We start from the raw sequence: 18458 nt of genomic DNA, 5'->3' as shown, positions 1-18458 counted from the left end.
GTCATGGTTTCATTTTAAGGTCTGATATATAGTCACTTTATCTGTTTTTTTAATAGTCAGTCTCAGCAGAATTCATATCAAGAAATGTATAAGATCAGATCAAATGAGATCAAATGTGAAATTCATAGTCTCAGTGACCAGTCTACACCTGTATAAGTATTGAATGTGTTCACTCTGAATAGAAGAATTCTTTTATTATATTTACATTGCATGTTTCAAGTGTATCTGTTTAACTTCTAATTGAAATAACAGAACTCTACAGTATAATATAATATATTTTTTTTTTAATTTCTTTATTCAACTCTTCTTTGACTTATGAGTGATATATCTATGTTACAGAGTGATAGAAGAAGAACTTTACATTTATATTCTCACACTTAGATATCTATTAATAAAGAATCAGAGAAAATAGATACTATATAATATATAGAAGTTATAGAAGAGATTATAAACTTATCTATAAATAGTAAAGTAAATCATGAATTGAATGATAATACTTCAAGCTCATAAGCAATATATACAGAAGTGTGATATATAAGTACTATATCTAGAATGAGTTCAGATAGTATAATATCAATAATATTTAATAATCTAATAATATTCTGTGATAGAATAAGTATGTATTAAGTAGCTGTCTCTATAGCAGATGATTTCAAATCTGAGATTTATAAATATTAAAAGAATGTTTAAAAAGCTATAAATATTAAAGCTGTAATTACATTTAATAATAATAACTATAAGATCTGATGTATAGAAATTCTTACAGATACTGAAGTTATTAGTAAATCTGATATTCTTATAAAAAATTAACAAGTCTGCTCAGAAGATATCAGTCAAGATATATTAAATGCTGAAAAATGAAGTATTTATATCAAAGCACTGTATTACTGTATGTTACAGTTCTTATTAGAGTCTGTATATACAATTATTGAAACTCTTGAGCCAGATAATACAGCTATACTATAAGAAAGAATTGAAGTTAAATATACTGTCTCACTTACAGAGAAATATATGAATATTATAAAAGAATTAATCATCTTATATATCAGAGATAATAATTATCTAATATTTCAGAGAAGATTTCATTATCTAGTTATATATTATAAGAAATTAATAAATAACTTAGAAGACTTCTATTATAATCTCTTTCTTATTGATCTGAAGAAGTATTAAAAGTCTTTTATCAATATACATTTAGATGATTTCTACATATCTGATCAGAACTCTATACATAATATCAATATTAATAATCTTATGAAATTGTGGTTCGGAAGAACGTATGACTGTCGGATAATAACGCGGCCGCTTCCGAACTACTAGTGTATGCGTATGAATGTAAAGAGGCCATAGCGGCTGCTAATTAAATTAGTGTACAATATTACAATATATAAGAAGCCAGCATACGCCTGTAATCATACACTGGCTTAAGCAATCTTTGAATCACATCTGATAGTATGTCTAAAAACTGGTGAGAAGTGCAGGCTTCTTCAGAGTGTGATAATTTCATCTATAAAGTGATTTATAGTTATCATGTCAGTGTGGTTCTAGAATGCCTTAAAAAGATAGTGTATGAAGAGCAGTGAGTGAAAGAGTATTCAATTGATGCTGCTTCACTTGTTAAGAGAAAACTTCACACTCAGACAAATACCATGTATGTAAATGAATGAGATGTGAAAAAGAGAATAAGAGCAGTGAACCAGATTCAAAGAAGTTCACTCTCTACTCAAAAGAAGGATAAAAAGAGAGAGGTGACTATCACTGAAGTTATATGATAATAACAGAAATTATATAATGATATAATAATAGACATTGTACAATCAATCAGAAATCACTGAAATGAATACCTTCTCTAGCTGATACAAACAACACCCTTCTCTGCTACCTGAACTAAAAGATATGCAGAACCTCTCAGAGAGTTTACTTGAAGTGATAAGAAAAGTAACTGAAATCACTGAATCAGAATCAAAGCTCTGTATGTGTATAAGAATTCTAAATAAGATCAAGACCTTGTATATGCAGTGACAGGCTGAGACAGAAGTCAAACAACAATTGACATTTACTGCAGATTAAGTATTCACTATGAAGAGCTTCATCAACACAATCATTATTATTAATAAGAATAGAGAAAATCAGATCTTAGATCTGCAGCAGAAGATCAAATATTTACACAGATAGATAACTACACTGAATCTGAAGATCTTATCATGATTATTCACAATCTCTTCAGAAGTGTATACATTATCAGAGACTGCTGTGCAGAATGAGAATCTGAGCATGAAATACATTAAGTCAGAAGATCTGCTGAAGTCATTAAGCTTTAATAATGACTGAAAAAATGATGCTGTAATCAGCTGACTAAGTCAGATGCAATTATATTATCAGATTGAATATAAACTCACAGACAGACAGTCAATGAAATTTCAACAAGTCTTAAGATCTGTCACATTTCTACACAGAAAAGTGAAGTCATTATAAATGACTGATAAAAAGATAAATCTCACAGACTCAGAATGATATTCATTCTTATAAACATGAAATGAGTTTTTCAAATGAATCTTACATAACTTTGAGAAAGTAAATGTGTGAGACAAGTATTATGAACACTTCACTGAGTGTAGATAAGTGAGTAATCTCATATTATACTTCACACACTTCAGCTTATACTATCTCATGTTGAATGAAGAGCTTTTAACATCTTTCTATTTACAGATCTTCATTCATGATCTTACATTCAAGTTAAGAGTGAAATGAAAATGCTTAATCTCACAGTCAGACATGATGAAGAAAGTATATAATATTCTCATTGTACAGAAACAAGTGAGTCAATTGCAACAGAAAATACTGTAATTGAGTATATCTCAGTGAAGAATGAGTAATCAAACTTCTATGACACAAGTCACACACTCAGATATGATGAATCTAGATCTGAATACTATTACTAAAGTACTGAATTCTCTGAAAAAGAAATCCTCTGAGTGAAAATCTTGATATTGTGAGCATTGAGCTTGCTTTAACTGTGAATGTCAAAATCATGATGCAAAAGATTGCACTCAGTGTGTACAGTCAAGAGAAGCAAGAGAGTCAAAAAACTAGCAGAATCAGTGAGCTCAGAGGCACTTGCTGATATTCTATGAAAAGTCTTCAAAGTGAAAGAGATGCCTGTGTTAGATGATTCTCTGAATTTTACAAATACAAAGAAGAAGCAGGCTCTCAAATAAGATATGAGTGAGAATGATGAAGTGAACACTTATCTCAATACCTTGAGACCTGAAATGTTAATGTATAGAGAGCACTTGAGTAAGAATTAAGAGATAGCTGCAAAAGTGTTAGCAGATACAGAAGCTTCTATGCAATATATTGATGATTATATAATCTGAAGATTGAAAGAGATCTGTTAAGTGAAGAATTCTCAATGTATAAGATTATCTGATAACTAATATTTAATATCATCTGCAAGAGTAAGAGTTCTCTTGTACTTCAGAGAATGATCTTGCTATATTTAAGTGTGAGAGCTGCAGAATGTGAAATATAATCTTATTCTCAGACTCAATTGATTTCAAAGGTTCAATCTGCAGATTTAATGATGTACATGCTATATATAATTGACTGATAGAAAGAAAATGATTCATACAATTCTATCAACTGATATGAGAAGAACATTTCACATCTCTGATATAGAAGAATTAAATCTGCTTATACATTAATAAGCAAAGAGAACAATTTGCAAGATCTCATCTGAAAGCATTCTGTATATTATACAGAACTCAGAAGTGAAGAAAATCAAGATAAAGAATATGCAGAAGAATAAGCATATGAAAAAGCTTCTGAAGAAGTATGAAAAGGTCTTCTGAACAGATCTTTCACTGAAATTACTGCTGAAATGAGGATTTGTACATGAGATTGACACAGAGAATACAAAACCAGTCAATCAGAATACATACTCTCTGTCACAAACACATTTTAAAGAACAGAAGTGTCAGATCACTGACCTTCTAGAATATGATCTTATATGATTCTTATCAAGTGTGTAAGGCTTTCCAGTTCTATTCATGAAAAAGGTGAATGAGAAGTGATGAATGTGTATCAATTATTAAGCACTTAACAAGCTTACAATCAAGAATGAATATTCACTGTCATAGATTCAACAACAGTTGAATACAGTCAGAAACACCTGATATCTATCAAAGATCAATCTTCTCTCAGAATACTGGCAGATCTGTGTAGATGAACTATCAGTTCTGTGAACTGTGTTTAATATACAATGAGAGAAGTTTGAATTCCTGATAATATTTTTCAGTCTGATAAATGCATCTATTATCTTTTAAATAATGATGAATACAATTCTTCATAAACAGAATGAAATCTCATGTCTTATATATCTCAATGACATTCTAGTCTTTTCAAACTCATATAATGAATATCTGAAGCATCTCAATGAAGTGCTTATAACTCTGACAGAGTATAAGCTCTACATCAAATCAATCAAGTATGTGTTTGAAATAGAAGAGTTGAAGTTCATAGAACATGTAGTAAGTGATGACTGTATATACCTCATTCTGAAGAAATTGAATGTTATAGTGAATTGACCGCAGCTGAGAAATGTACATTATATATAACAGTTTCTTGAGTTGATCTCATACTACTGCAGGTTTATCAAGAATTTTGTATGAATATCTGCATCACTCTCAGATCTCTTAAGAGAAATGAATGCAAATCTGTAAAAGAAGAAGTTTTGTTCAATCATCTGAAATGCTGTGTGTGAAGAGGCTTTTCTCACACTGAGAGAATATATAACAACATTCTCAGTGCTTATTTAATCAGATTGTGATAAAACTTTCTATATTGAGATGAATGCATCTGAATGAGCTATTGAAGACACTCTTCTACTGATGAGTAAGAACAGCAAGCTGCATCTGATAATATATAATGATAGAAAACTATCAAGCACTGAGCTCAATTATTCAGTATATGAAAAGGAATTGCTAGTGATCAAGCACATGCTGATGTTATGAGATAGATATATTAACAACAGGTATATGATAACAGTGATCACAGATCATGAAAGTCTCATCTATCTATAATTAACAACAAAATCTTTCAAATGCTTAGTACATTGAATCCCAGAGTTTCAAGTGTATAATCTTCATATTCAATACTGAAAGGAATCAGATGCTGTAATGTCTGATACAATCAGTTGCAGACCTGACTTCATGAGTGAGAGTTCTGTGAATCAGGTACAAGAGATATTTGTATTAAATGCACTGAGAGAATGCAAGAAATCAGAATGAGTGAATATTATGATCTCTCACTTGAAGAATGACAAGATGTCAGATGACAAGCATCTTATGAGAGTAGTAGAAGAGATGCTTCTGAACTTCAAGCTGAGAAAATTGAGAAATAAAAATGACATTGTGCTTTATCACAATCTAGAATATGCAGAAGCTCTCTATCTAGAATCTTCATTTCAATGTGACTTGATGACTTACATGCACAAGAAATTCAGTCACTTAGAAAGCCCTGAACTTATGAATGTACTCAAATCAAGAGTATACTGATTAAGCATGGCTGAGGATATTCAGATATACACTCACAAGTGCCTGAATTGCCAGGTTGTGAAAGAATCTAAGAAAGAGTTAGAATGTGAGAAAGTGCAATATCAGATGAAGTGTATAATACAACTGTTTGAATGATGAGAGATGAATCTCATAGACATATTATCACAGATATCAAATGAAAATTGATGAATAATCACTGCTATTGATTACACTACTGACTGGTCAGTTGTAAAAGCAGTTTCAGAGATGATAGAGAAGGTGATGACAAAGTTTCTACATGATGAGATCTATATCAACTATGAAATGCCGCGCGAGATTCTAACTGATAATGGTGTATATCTTGTAGAAGAAGTAGTGAGGCATTTCATGAGCCAGTTACAGACAAGACATTGTAGAACAATATCATATCATTCACAGACAAACAGAAAGATGAAATACTTGAATGAAATCTTGAGCAATATGCTGATGAAATATCTAGTGAGCAAGTCTATGAGACTATGAGATGAATATCTCAGACAGGCACTACTGATCATGCGGATTCAACAGCATGCAGTCTTCAAGTGTTCATCATTCTACCTGTTGTATGAATTGCATCCGTGCATCCCGGAGAATGCTTTGAAAAAGATGAGGGAGAAAACAGCAGTTACAGATGCAGCAGTAGTAGTTGTGAATACAACAGTTGCAGACACAGAACCAAGATTGAAAGAGATCAGTCATACACATGCAAAAGCTAATGAGTTACTTCTGAACTGAGCAATTCAATTGAAAAGAATATAAGACTCACTAGTTAAGAAATTGAGTCTCAAGATAGAAACATGAGTTCTTATACATAATGAGAGTTCTGAGAAGTTTCAACCTAGATGATTTGAGTTATATAAAATACTCAAATCACATTCTCTGAGAATGTATGCATTGAAAGAATCAGAGAGACAGATCTTATACAACTTAATAAATGATTCATGACTTATGAAAGCAAAGATGCAAGATCTGAGTGAATTATAATTATCTACAGCACTATTATCAGTGTTGAAAAAGAAGAGACTTACAATTGAAAAGCCTCGCGAGGTAAGAGAAATCATAGACACTTACAAATCAGATGATCTCACTTATTCTGACCTTTTCATAATTACAAGAAAAGAATGAGAAGAAATGAAGAAATCAGATGAACACTACACTTCAATAAGTGATGAGACTATAGCCAGTTGTATGATAATGTACTGCAGACAGTAGGCATAACATAGCAAAGAGCAGTCTCAAAGTAGCAGACTTGCACATGAGTCAGATCACAGAAGAAAAAGGAATTCAGAGTTGAATTCAACTGTTTACATCAGTTTAATTATGAAGATCACAGAGAACAAACTATCTGAAACATCTGTGAATATGTGAGACTAAGTAGACTGGCCGCCGGGACTATGAATTTCACATTTGGTCCCATTTGGTCTGGTCTCATACATTTCTTGGCGTGAATCCCGCTGGGACTGGCTATCAAAAAAACATGCAAAGTGACTATATATCAGATTTTAAAATGAGATCATGACTTGAAAAAAATGAGAAAGTGGTTCCATTTGGTCCCATTTAGTCCCATTCTTGATATAAAGTTACTATTTTTAGACATTTTAAGGTTTTTTTTAGACTATTTTTAATTTTTTAAAAAGTAACGCTTTTTGGTAACACTCAAATGAGATTTAAAGTCATTTAAAGCAATAAAAATAATTTAAATTGAGAAGTGAAAATCATGGTCTCATTTGGAAAATGTGACAAGAGTAGACAGTAAGTCCCACTGGGACAGTATGAGACTACTATCTAATGTTAAAACCGTGTAATGGGATCAGTCGAATTGGTAATGAGACTATCAAAAAATCTGGTCCTGGTCCCAGACACGGTCACACGGTCAGTCTAAGACTAAGTCATCTCAATCTCTGAGAACACTCAGAGATCAGATGAGATTAGTTTTAATAAGCTGTTCACTGTAGTGATCTGAGTGAGTGAAGAGAGACAGTATAATGTATAAGACAGAATCACAAAAGATGAAAGCTGCTGAACCTAGTCACTGAACACTGTATTATATAGAGATTGCATAAGAGTAGTGACTAGCAGATAAAGAAAAAGTGTAAGAAAAGAAATAATGAATTGATTATTAACTGTAAGAGTCAGCTGTAAAAGACAAATGTTATCATACACATCTCATTCATTTTCATACATCACATGTTTAATCTATTTTCAACATCATATCATCTGAAAAACATTAAAAAAAAGAAAATCTCAAAACTCAAGATCTGTAAGAAATTCAAGGGCTGTAAGCTGCTCTTGTAACAATGCTGTGTATGTCTCTGATTTCTCTATCACTCTGTGTACAACATTAATGTCATTTATTGCAAGATTGACTGAAATGTCAATATAGAAATGTGTATGTGTACATGTAGAGAAATTGAAGAAGAGCACGGGACCTGCAGAACCAGAAGCCAGGGCAGAAAGAATGAAGGCAGAAGAAATGAAAGAAGAAGGCACAGAATCAGATGAATGATGATGAAAGTCACCTGGTGCTGAACACTTATGATCTGATGTATGCACAACCTTCTCTGCAGAGAAGGGAGAGGAAATAACAGAAGAAGCTTGAGAGTGAAAGAGAGTAGTCTTGATAATATTATTATCTTTGATCAGAATGATCTCTGATGCTGAAGTAACTAAGAACCATTATTAGTGTATGAAAATCATAAAATCAGAGATGAAAACAGTTACTGAATGAACACTCACTGATCTTAGAGTTGTACACATAATTACAACATACATGAGACTTCTCAGAAAGAGAGAGAGAGATACAGAGAAATGCAGAAAGCAGAATACAGTGTACAAACAGCTTATTCTTATGATGACATCTCAGATAAGATGTATGAGCCTCACACTCATAAGTGTAAAAGAGAATAACATTCATATTTCTGTTTCTGAAAACACAGATATCTTTTGCCTGCATTATGAAGTCAGATAACAGATGTCAGAGAATAGACTGATATAAATCTATTATTCTGAAGAAATTCATCAGAGTGAATATCTCTGCAATGTTGAACTTTACAGTAATGAAAAGCTTCTTAATATCTGTGAATATCATGACTTTATACACAGCAAAACTCATAATAATTTTTTCTAAGAACAGAAAAATCAGTGTTAGAAAGAAAAGATGAAAAAGAAAAAGACTTATAATCTTAATACTGTTGAAAGAGGAAATGATTCTCTGATATAAATGAATGATTGTTTTATCATGAGTATTTAAAATAAATGTAATAATCAGTATCTGTGACTGAGCTTCAGATAGTCATGTTGTATACTATCTTTGTACAATAAATTGTTCTAGAGATTGATAAGAAGAGTGAGAGTATACACACTGAGAAACATGGTTCATCAAGTCTATACAACATCTCCTTGAAATGGGGAGAGCTAGTAACAAAGGCAGAGGCAGCAAAACCAGGAGTAGTGAGAGTAGAGGTCACAGGAACAGGGGTAGCAGGAGCAGGAGAATCAGACAGAGAAGTAAGTGTAGAAGATTGAGAGAAAGCAGCAGGGAAAGAAGCAGCAGAAGGGGCAGAGAGAGACACAGAAGACTCAGTCACATATGATACAGACAATTTCTTCATTATCATGTTCTTCAAGTTCTTAATCAATGATTCAACACTGAGTTTACTATCATTAATGAATGTAAATCTGTCAATGTGTGAAGATTCTATATGAATAAAAACAAACATATCAGTATCTGTGTCCATGCAAAATCATGCCAGAAAACACAATCAGAAACTCACTGAGAAGAGAAACAGTCAAGAGCATATGGGGAGATGAAGAGAGTGTATGAGAAGGTGAAGAAGATATGTCATTCATGATAATATATTCTGACAATTATTAGAAGATAAATAAGTCCTGATCATATATATTTCACAATGCGTTACACTTACTGCTAATGAACTGCCTGGTATGAGTACTACAATGATGCTTGTTGTGAGAATGAGAGATCATTGTCAGAAACATGTACAATGTGATAGATGAACAGATGAAAAGAGTTGAACAGAAGAAGAGATAGAAATCTGAGATGAGATAATGATGTTCAATGATGATGATGATGAAGAAGATGATTGAAGAATGAGAAAAGTTAGTGAATAAGTGATGTAATATAGTGAAAGTTTCTTTGTGAGAGTGTACACAGAATGCTAGCTGAATCAGAGATAGGTTATACAATCATGAAATGCTAGTGATGAGCTAATCTGCATGAAGCTAGAATATATGATATGATTACATGAGTGTGACTGAATCTGATGGGAGAGGATGTGATTCAGAAGAATGTACAACTGTCAGATAATAACACAGCCGCTTTCAAACTACTAGTGTACACATACAAATGTAAAGGGGTCATAGCAGCTGCTAATTAAATTAGCATACAATATTACAATATATAAGAAGCCGGCGTACGCCTGTAATCGTACGCTGGCTTAAGCAACCTTTGAATCACAAAATAGTTGATAAATTATACAAGCAAGTCTAAGAATGAACATTCTAAGTCTCAGTGAGTTAATACAACTATTATAACTCTTACTACATCATTCACACACAGTTTCAAATGTGAGATATGCAGTTTGAGATAACACTGAAAAAATATCTGTTAATATCTGTATTCAGAACTTGCTACTGAACATTGATATAAGTTAAATAAGAAATATATTATTACATCTGAGAAGAATAATAGTAATAATATCAGTATCAGCAGACACAGCAAGCAGAAGAATAAAAAGAAGAATAAAGATAATAAGAAGAAGAAATTCTCTGATCTTATAATCTCACAATCTGCAGCTATTAACATAATAATTGCTTTTTCAGTAACTATTAATATAATAAGCAAATCTTGATTTCTTAACACATGTGTAAGTTTTCATATAATAGATGAAAAGCAGTCTCTCATTAAGTGAAAGATATATAATGACAATATGAAGATTCATACAGTGAATGAAGATTACAGTTATATCAAAGAGATCAGTAATCTTCTTCTAGAATCTGAAGAAGAGAATATCACTATTCACAATGTTTATTATATTCTTAATCTCATAGTCAATCTATTGTCATTTGTCAGATTGAAGAATCAGAGTTTTTAATATAAGCTTTCAAGCTTAAAAACTCTATTCTATTTCATTATTAAAGTATCAAGTGAAGTGATTTTCACTGCAATATATATTATCTCAAAACTCAATTTATAAAATAGTTGAAAGAATGTCAGAAGTTAATATATATCATGAGTTTAAAGAAGTCTACTTCACGGTGAAATTATATATATATGATAATAACTATACTAAAGTCATAATCACTATTGATGACAATGATCTCATTATTAATCAATCTTAATATCAAGAATCATCTATAACTATGAAAATACTTGCAGAGTAGTATATTAATCTGAAATATATACACACAGAAGCTATTATAGTATTGATAAAGAATTCACTATCTGACATCTGTATTAAAGATATCAAGATTAATTTCTTTTATAACATCTGTGTTAAAGTGAGTATAATATATAAATACTTAATCACTCTTATATCATAGACTGTACACTCAATGAAGTGAATTCATATCAATCTTATAGATAACAGATGAACATTGAGTAAGTCTATAGATAACTCTATTGAATCACAGCAGAGTAATAAATATTATATGTTGATTACAGATAATATAATCGGATATAGATGAATCTATTTCTTACATATCAAGAATCAAGCTTATAATTACTATACACACTGAGTTCAATTTATGAAGAATCTAGATTTTACTGCATCAGTATATGTCAGAACTGATATTAATAGTATATTCAGATTTATGAAGATTAAAGCATTATTCATCAATTATAACACAGTATAAGAATTAACTACTTCTCAATCATTATATCAAGATAGCATGTCAGATGAATTAGAGTCAGCTATCTTCTCAAGTTCTGTTAAAACTGCTGCAGGTCCTGATTCAATTAATCACTTAATTATTCAAAATACATATTTCTACTTAAAGAATGAATATTTTGAGCTCTTTTTCAATCTCTTGAAAAATGAATATCATTCTGAATGCTGGAGAGAAGTCACTGAAGTGATTCTTGCAAAACCTAATAGAAAAACTTCAATTTCTAAGTCATATAGAGTAATATCTCTATTGAACTGCCTAGGAAAGGTTTTAGAAAAGATAATAGCTACTTGACTATCTTTTATAAGCTCTATAGATGATTCTCTTTTATTCAGTGAATAAATGAGAGATAGAAAACAGTGTTCTGCAATTGACACTATTCTCTCAGTTGTTCATGATATTCAAATAGCAAAGCATGAGAGTCTGATCTCAACTGCAGTTTTTATTGATATAAAAGAAGCATTTGATCATGTTTCAAAGTCAAAGTTAATTCAGACATTGAAGATATTAAAACTGTCACTTTCTCTAATAAAATAAGTTAACTGTTTTATATCTAAAAGAATTATACAACTCTTCTTTGATGGAATGAAATAAGACAAGACTGAGATAAAAATAGAAGTATCACAGGGATCTTCAATCTCACTCATTTTATTTGCAATATACACTGCATATCTATTCAAAAATAGAAATATGAGAATAGTGTGATCTCCAAGTTATATGAATGATATTGATCTAGTCTACAGCTTAAAAACTATCAAAGAGAATTTGAAAGTAATTGAAGAAGTGATAAAGGAAATCTTTGTTAGAGCAGATATCAATCAAATTCAATTTAATATGAATAAAACTGAGTTAATTCATTTTTTTCTAGATTCAATGAGAAAGAACTATCTCTAACTCTTTTAAATAGAGAGATTAAACCCAGTGTAAATGTCAAATGATTAGAAGTATGATTAAACTTCAAGTTGAATTTTAAATATCACATTCAATAAAGAACTGTCAAGGCAGAAAGACTATTAAACAACATAATCAGACTATCAAATACAGAGAGAGGTCTATCCTTCCAGGCTATGAGACAGTTATATATAGTCTGTATTACATCAGTAGCTGATTATGAAGTTCAAGTTTAATAGAATAATCAAGAGAATTTCACTGAACTCTTTCAAAGTCTGTAAAACAGAGCCTTGAGAAGAATTCTGAGAGCATTCAAATCATCTTCTATTAAAGCAATGGAAATTGAAGCTTCAATTCCTTCTTCTGCTATTAGATTTGAAAAGATCTGTATGAACTATGCTCTGAGAGTTGTAAAGATGAGCTTAAATCATATAATCAGAGAAAGAGTCTCTTCTTCATTTTCATTAATTAACTCTGAAAATGAACTGGATTGGAATAGATTTCTTGATTGAAATGAAAATAATTCTTCAAAGAAAATGTCTTCTCAACTGTACAGACTATGCTCTCTGATTAAAAATCAATTTTCTTCTTTAAATGTTGAAAAAGTTGATCATGAGAAGATATCTCTCTGAAGAGAAAAGCTTGAATCTCTTATAAACTTACAAATAAGTGAACTATCAAAAGAGAAAGAATATGAACAGCATTTGAAGAGAATTTCTATAATCAATATAAAAGACTCTATTCTGATTTATTCAGATGACTCAAAAAATGAGAACTTGAATAGATTAGACACAGACATTGCTTATACTGAAGATAATATCAATTTTATCTCAGATTTCTGAAATCTAGACTGTGAATATAAAGTCTTTGATGCTGAACTATTTATAATAGTGAAAGCTTTCAAACTCATTGAAATAAAATCTTATAAAAGAGGAAATTGTTTGAAAGAGATAATAATATTCTCTGATAGTCAAGCTGCTTTAAAAAGACATAGAAATAGTCAGATTTATAATGATCAAATGAATCTTGAACTGATCTTAAACTCTGTTTTAAAAATTCAAAAGAGAAGAATATTAAAGCTGATAATTCATCTGCACTGAGTTTCTGCTCATATGAATATTCATGACAATGAATTGGCTGATTCAGCTGCAAAAAGGAGTGCAGAATTAAGCAGATCTATTCAAAAAATTATGTCCTGGTCTTTTATAAAGAGAAAAATAAAAGAATCTTGTTTAGACAAGTGAAATGAAAGCTGGCAGAAACAAAAGAAGAGTATACATTATTCAAGATTTGAAATAAAACCCAAGTGGAAATCTTATTCAATTAAATGTAAAAAGAAAATATTCTCATCTATAATACAGCTGAAACTAGGACATGGCTATTTCAAATCTTATATATGAAGATTTGATGATAGATTTGACTCAATAGAATGCTCATTCTGCAATATAAATGAGAATTCTGAGCATATTGTAATGCACTGTGCAGTATACAATAGTCTCAGAGCCAGATTGAAAGAGAAGTATGATCTAAATCAATTAAATATGAGATTCTTATTCTCAACTGAGACAGGAATTAAATACTTAATAGACTTTCTATCAGAAACTCAAGCAGCTACAAGAAAATGAATATACAACAAAAACAATAAAAAAAGTTTAAAAACTCTTCAAAAATCACATTTATTCAAAATAATGTGAATAGAAACTCAAATTGCATTTATTGTTCTCTTCAGATTGCATTTGAATAAAAAGTTAACTTTGTACTTCTTCAAGAACCAAACTTTGATACTGAGCAAAAGTACATCATTTCTCATTTAAGCTATTACTGCTTTCTTTCTGAAAAATCTGAGATAAAATCAAGAGTAGTGATCTATGAGAGAAAAAGATTAAGATATTAATTTAATTTGAGATTTGATATCATATCTGACTCTGACATTCTAGTGAGTGATATTATAGATAAAGAGAATGAGTTTGATACTATTCAACTTATAAATATCTATAATGAAAAGTTACTGAAAGAAAACAACAATACCTGAACAATTAATAGAGGATTTTTGAATATAACTTTCTTAAAAAACTCTATAATTACAGAAGACTTCAATGCACATTATCTCTGATAGAACTCAGAGTGCACAAGAGCAGTAAGAGCAGATAAACTGATTGAATGAACTTTTGAACATTCAATAGATTTAGTTAACAAGTCTGATTAATAAACATTCTTTAGAAAAGACATGAAATAAAAATCTATTATAGATCTAACTTTCATATTACAAAATCTAATTGAAAAAAGACTTATAAACTGATTTATTGATTTAAATGAAACCTCAGAATCAGATCATGAGATCATTCAATTTGATATTGAACTGAGTGAAAAACAAAGAAGTGAAAATTCTCTTCTCTCTAATCAGTATAACTTTGAAAAAGCTGATTGAAAAGTAGTTGAAGAAAGAGTAAAACAGCTGAAATCTGAAAGATAGAGTGAGCTTTATTGAAATCAAAGTCAAGATATTTCAAATGAAATGCTTGAGAATAGAGCAAAGCTGATTACATCTATTCTTCTAACAAGTATTGAAGAAAATATTTCAAAGAAAAAGTCTTCTGAGTTTTTCAAATCTTGATGAAATAAGAATATCACTTCTAAAAGAAAGCAATTAGTCACTGCTAAAAGAGAGTGAAAGAATAACTTAATATCTGATAAAGAGTTCAAAGCTATGCAAAATGAATATTTTTCAGATATTAAAAAAGTCAAAACAGATTACTGAAACAAATTTCTTAAAGAAGTATAAGAAAAAGAAGTTTTTAAAGTCTTTAACTATACTAAAACAAGAAGTGTAGCAAAGCTTTCAATCTTAGAATATGAATTTCAGAATGAATTGTATACAGCAAACTCTTTTGAGGAAAAATGTCAAGCTTTTATAAGAATTCTCTTTCAAAACTCATTACATTTAGAATAGAAGAATATGTCATTTCATGAATATATTGATGAAAATAACTGGGAATGATCTGAGCTTACAGGTGATGAACTAGAGTCAGTAATATTCTTAAGTTCAATTAAAACTGCTGCAGGGTCTGATTCAATTAATCATTTAATTATTTAAAACACATATTTCTACTTGAAGAATGAATATTTTGAGCTCTTTTTCAATCTCTTAAAAAATGATTATCATTCTGAATGCTGAAGAGAAGCTACTGAAGTAATTCTTATAAAATCTAATAGAAAAGCTTCAGTTTCTAAGTTATATAGAGTAATATCTCTGTTGAACTGTTTGAGAAAAGTTCTAGAAAAGATATTAGCTACTAGATTATCTTTTATAAGCTCTATTAGTGATTCTCTTCTATTTAATGAATAAATGAAAGATAGAAAACAATGTTCTGCAATTGACACTGTTCTCTCAGTTATTCATAATATTCAAGTAGCAAAGCATGAAGACCTGGTCTCAACTGCAGTTTTTATTGATATAAAAGATATATTTGATCATGTTTCAAAGTCTAAGATGATTCAAACTTTGAAGATGTTAAAACTGTCACTTTTTCTAATAAAATGAGTTGATTATTTCATGTCTAAAAGAATTATACAACTATTCTTTGATGAAAGAAAACAAGATAAAACTGAGATAAAAATAGAAGTATCACAAGAATCTTCAATCTTATCTGATTTATTTGCAATATATACTGCATATTTATTCAAGAATAGAGAGATGAAAATAGTGAGATCTTTAAGTCATGTAGATGATATTGATCTACTCTACAGTTCAAAGACAATCAAAGAGAATTTAGAAGTAATTGAGAAAGCAGCAAAGAAAATCTTTGTTAGAGCAGATATCAATCTAATTCAATTTGATATGAATAAAACTGAGTTAATTCACTTTTTTTCTAGATTTAATAAGGAAGAACTAAGTCTAACTCTTCTGAATAAAGAGATTAAACCCAGTTTGAATGTCAAATGACTAGGAGTATGGTTAAACTTCAAGATGAATTTTAAATATCATATTCAACAAAAAATCATCAAGACAGAGAGACTACTGAATAGTATAATCAGACTATCAAATACTGAGAGAGGTCTATCTTTTCAGGCTATGAGACAGTTATACATAGCCTGTATTACATCAGTAGCTGATTATGAAGTTCAAGTTTAATGAAATAATCAAGATAACTTCACTGAACTGTTTCAAAGTCTATAAAACAGAGCTTTGAGAAGAATTCTGAGAGTATTCAAATCATCTTCTATTAAAGCAATGAAAATTGAAGCCTCAATTCCATCTCCTACTATTCAATTTGAAAAAGCCTGTATGAACTATGCTCTGAGAGTTATAAAGATGAGCTTAAATCATATAATTAGAGAAAGAGTCTCTTCTTCATTTTCATCAGTTAACTCAGGAAATGAACTGAATTGAAATAGATTTCTTGATTGAAATGAGAATAATGCTTTAAAGAAAATACTCTCTCAACTGTATAGACTATGTTCACTTATTAAGAATCAATTTTCTTCATTAAATGTTGAGAAAATTGATCATGAGAAGATATCTCTCTGAAGAGAAAAGCTGAAATCTCTCATAGACTTGTAAATAAGTGAACTATCTAAAGAGAGAGAATATGAACAGTATTTGAAAAAGATCTCTATAATTAATATAAAAGATTCTATTCTGATTTACTCTGATGACTTAAAAAATAAGAATTTGAATAGATTAGGTGCAGATATTGCTTATACTGAAGATAATATCAATTTTATCTCAGATTTCTAAAATTTAGACTGTGAATCTGAAGGCTTTGATGCTGAACTATTTATAATAGTGAAAGCTTTCAAACTCATTAAAATAAAATCTTATAAAAGAGAAAATAGTTTGAAAGAGACATGAATATTCTCTGATAGTCAAGCTACTTTAAAAAGACTTAGAAATAGTCAGATTTATAATGATTAAATGAATCTTGATCTGATTTTAAACTCTGTTTTAAAGATTTGAAAGAGAAGAATATCTAAACTGATAATTCATCTGTATTGAGTTCCTGCTCATATGAATATTCATGACAATGAATTGACTGATTCAGCTGTAAAAAAGAGTTCAGAATTAAGCAGATCTATTTAAAAAACAGTGTCCTGATCTTTCATAAAGAGAAAGATAAAAGAATCTTGTTTAAATAAGTAAAATGAAAGCTGACAGAAACAAAAGAAGAGCATACATTATTCAAGATTTGAGATAAAATCAAAGTGAAAATCTTGTTCAATTAAATGTAAAAAGAAAATATTCTCATTTATAATTCAGCTAAAACTAGGACATGGGTATTTCAAATCCTATATACAAAAGATTTGATGATAGATTTGATTCAACAGAGTGCTCATTCTGCAATATAAATGAGAATTCTAAGTATATTATAATGCATTGAGCATTATACAATAATCTCAGAGTCAGATTAAAGAAGAAGTATGATTTAAATTAATTAAATATAAGGTTCTTATTCTCAACTGAGATAGAATTTAAATACTTAATAAACTTTCTATCAGAAACTTAAGCAGCTATAAGAAAATGACTCAACTCCGAAGTATCTGAATATGAAGAGATGAAAATTGATTAGATATAGTCTGTTAAAACAGCTATACACTATCTTTTAATAATTTTATTTTGTTATAGTCTCTCTTTACTGTGCTTGTTTCTTTCTGTTCTTTTTTATCTATCTATTTAATGTGTCTATCTTTAAGACTATGTTCTCTTTTCCTTTGTCATGATATTTTCAAATGATTTCAATGTATTAATAGGTGTTGAAATACTGTAATTTGTAAACAGTTTTTGTATTCTGAGCTGGAATTTTCTGATTTTACATATCTGAAATCGATAAGTGTATAATAGTTGACTCTATAGATATAGAAAAAACCCTGAGAACTAAAGATTCTCAAATAGATATCATAGTCTCTGACTGCATACATCTATAATTGAAGAATAATAATAATAATAATAATAATAATAATAATAATCAACTTATCAACTTATAAAGTATCTCAGTTATCTGTTTTAACTGAAGTAAGATTCTCTTTAATCAGTAATTAATCTCTATGATACTTTTAACAGTAGTACTGACTAATCTCTTTTTAAGATCAGTC

Source organism: Blastomyces dermatitidis (genome assembly GCF_000003525.1).
Source record: "Blastomyces dermatitidis ER-3 genomic scaffold supercont1.2, whole genome shotgun sequence".
Taxonomy (NCBI): Eukaryota; Fungi; Ascomycota; class Eurotiomycetes; order Onygenales; family Ajellomycetaceae; genus Blastomyces; species Blastomyces dermatitidis.
Note: the sequence above shows the minus strand (reverse complement) of the source record.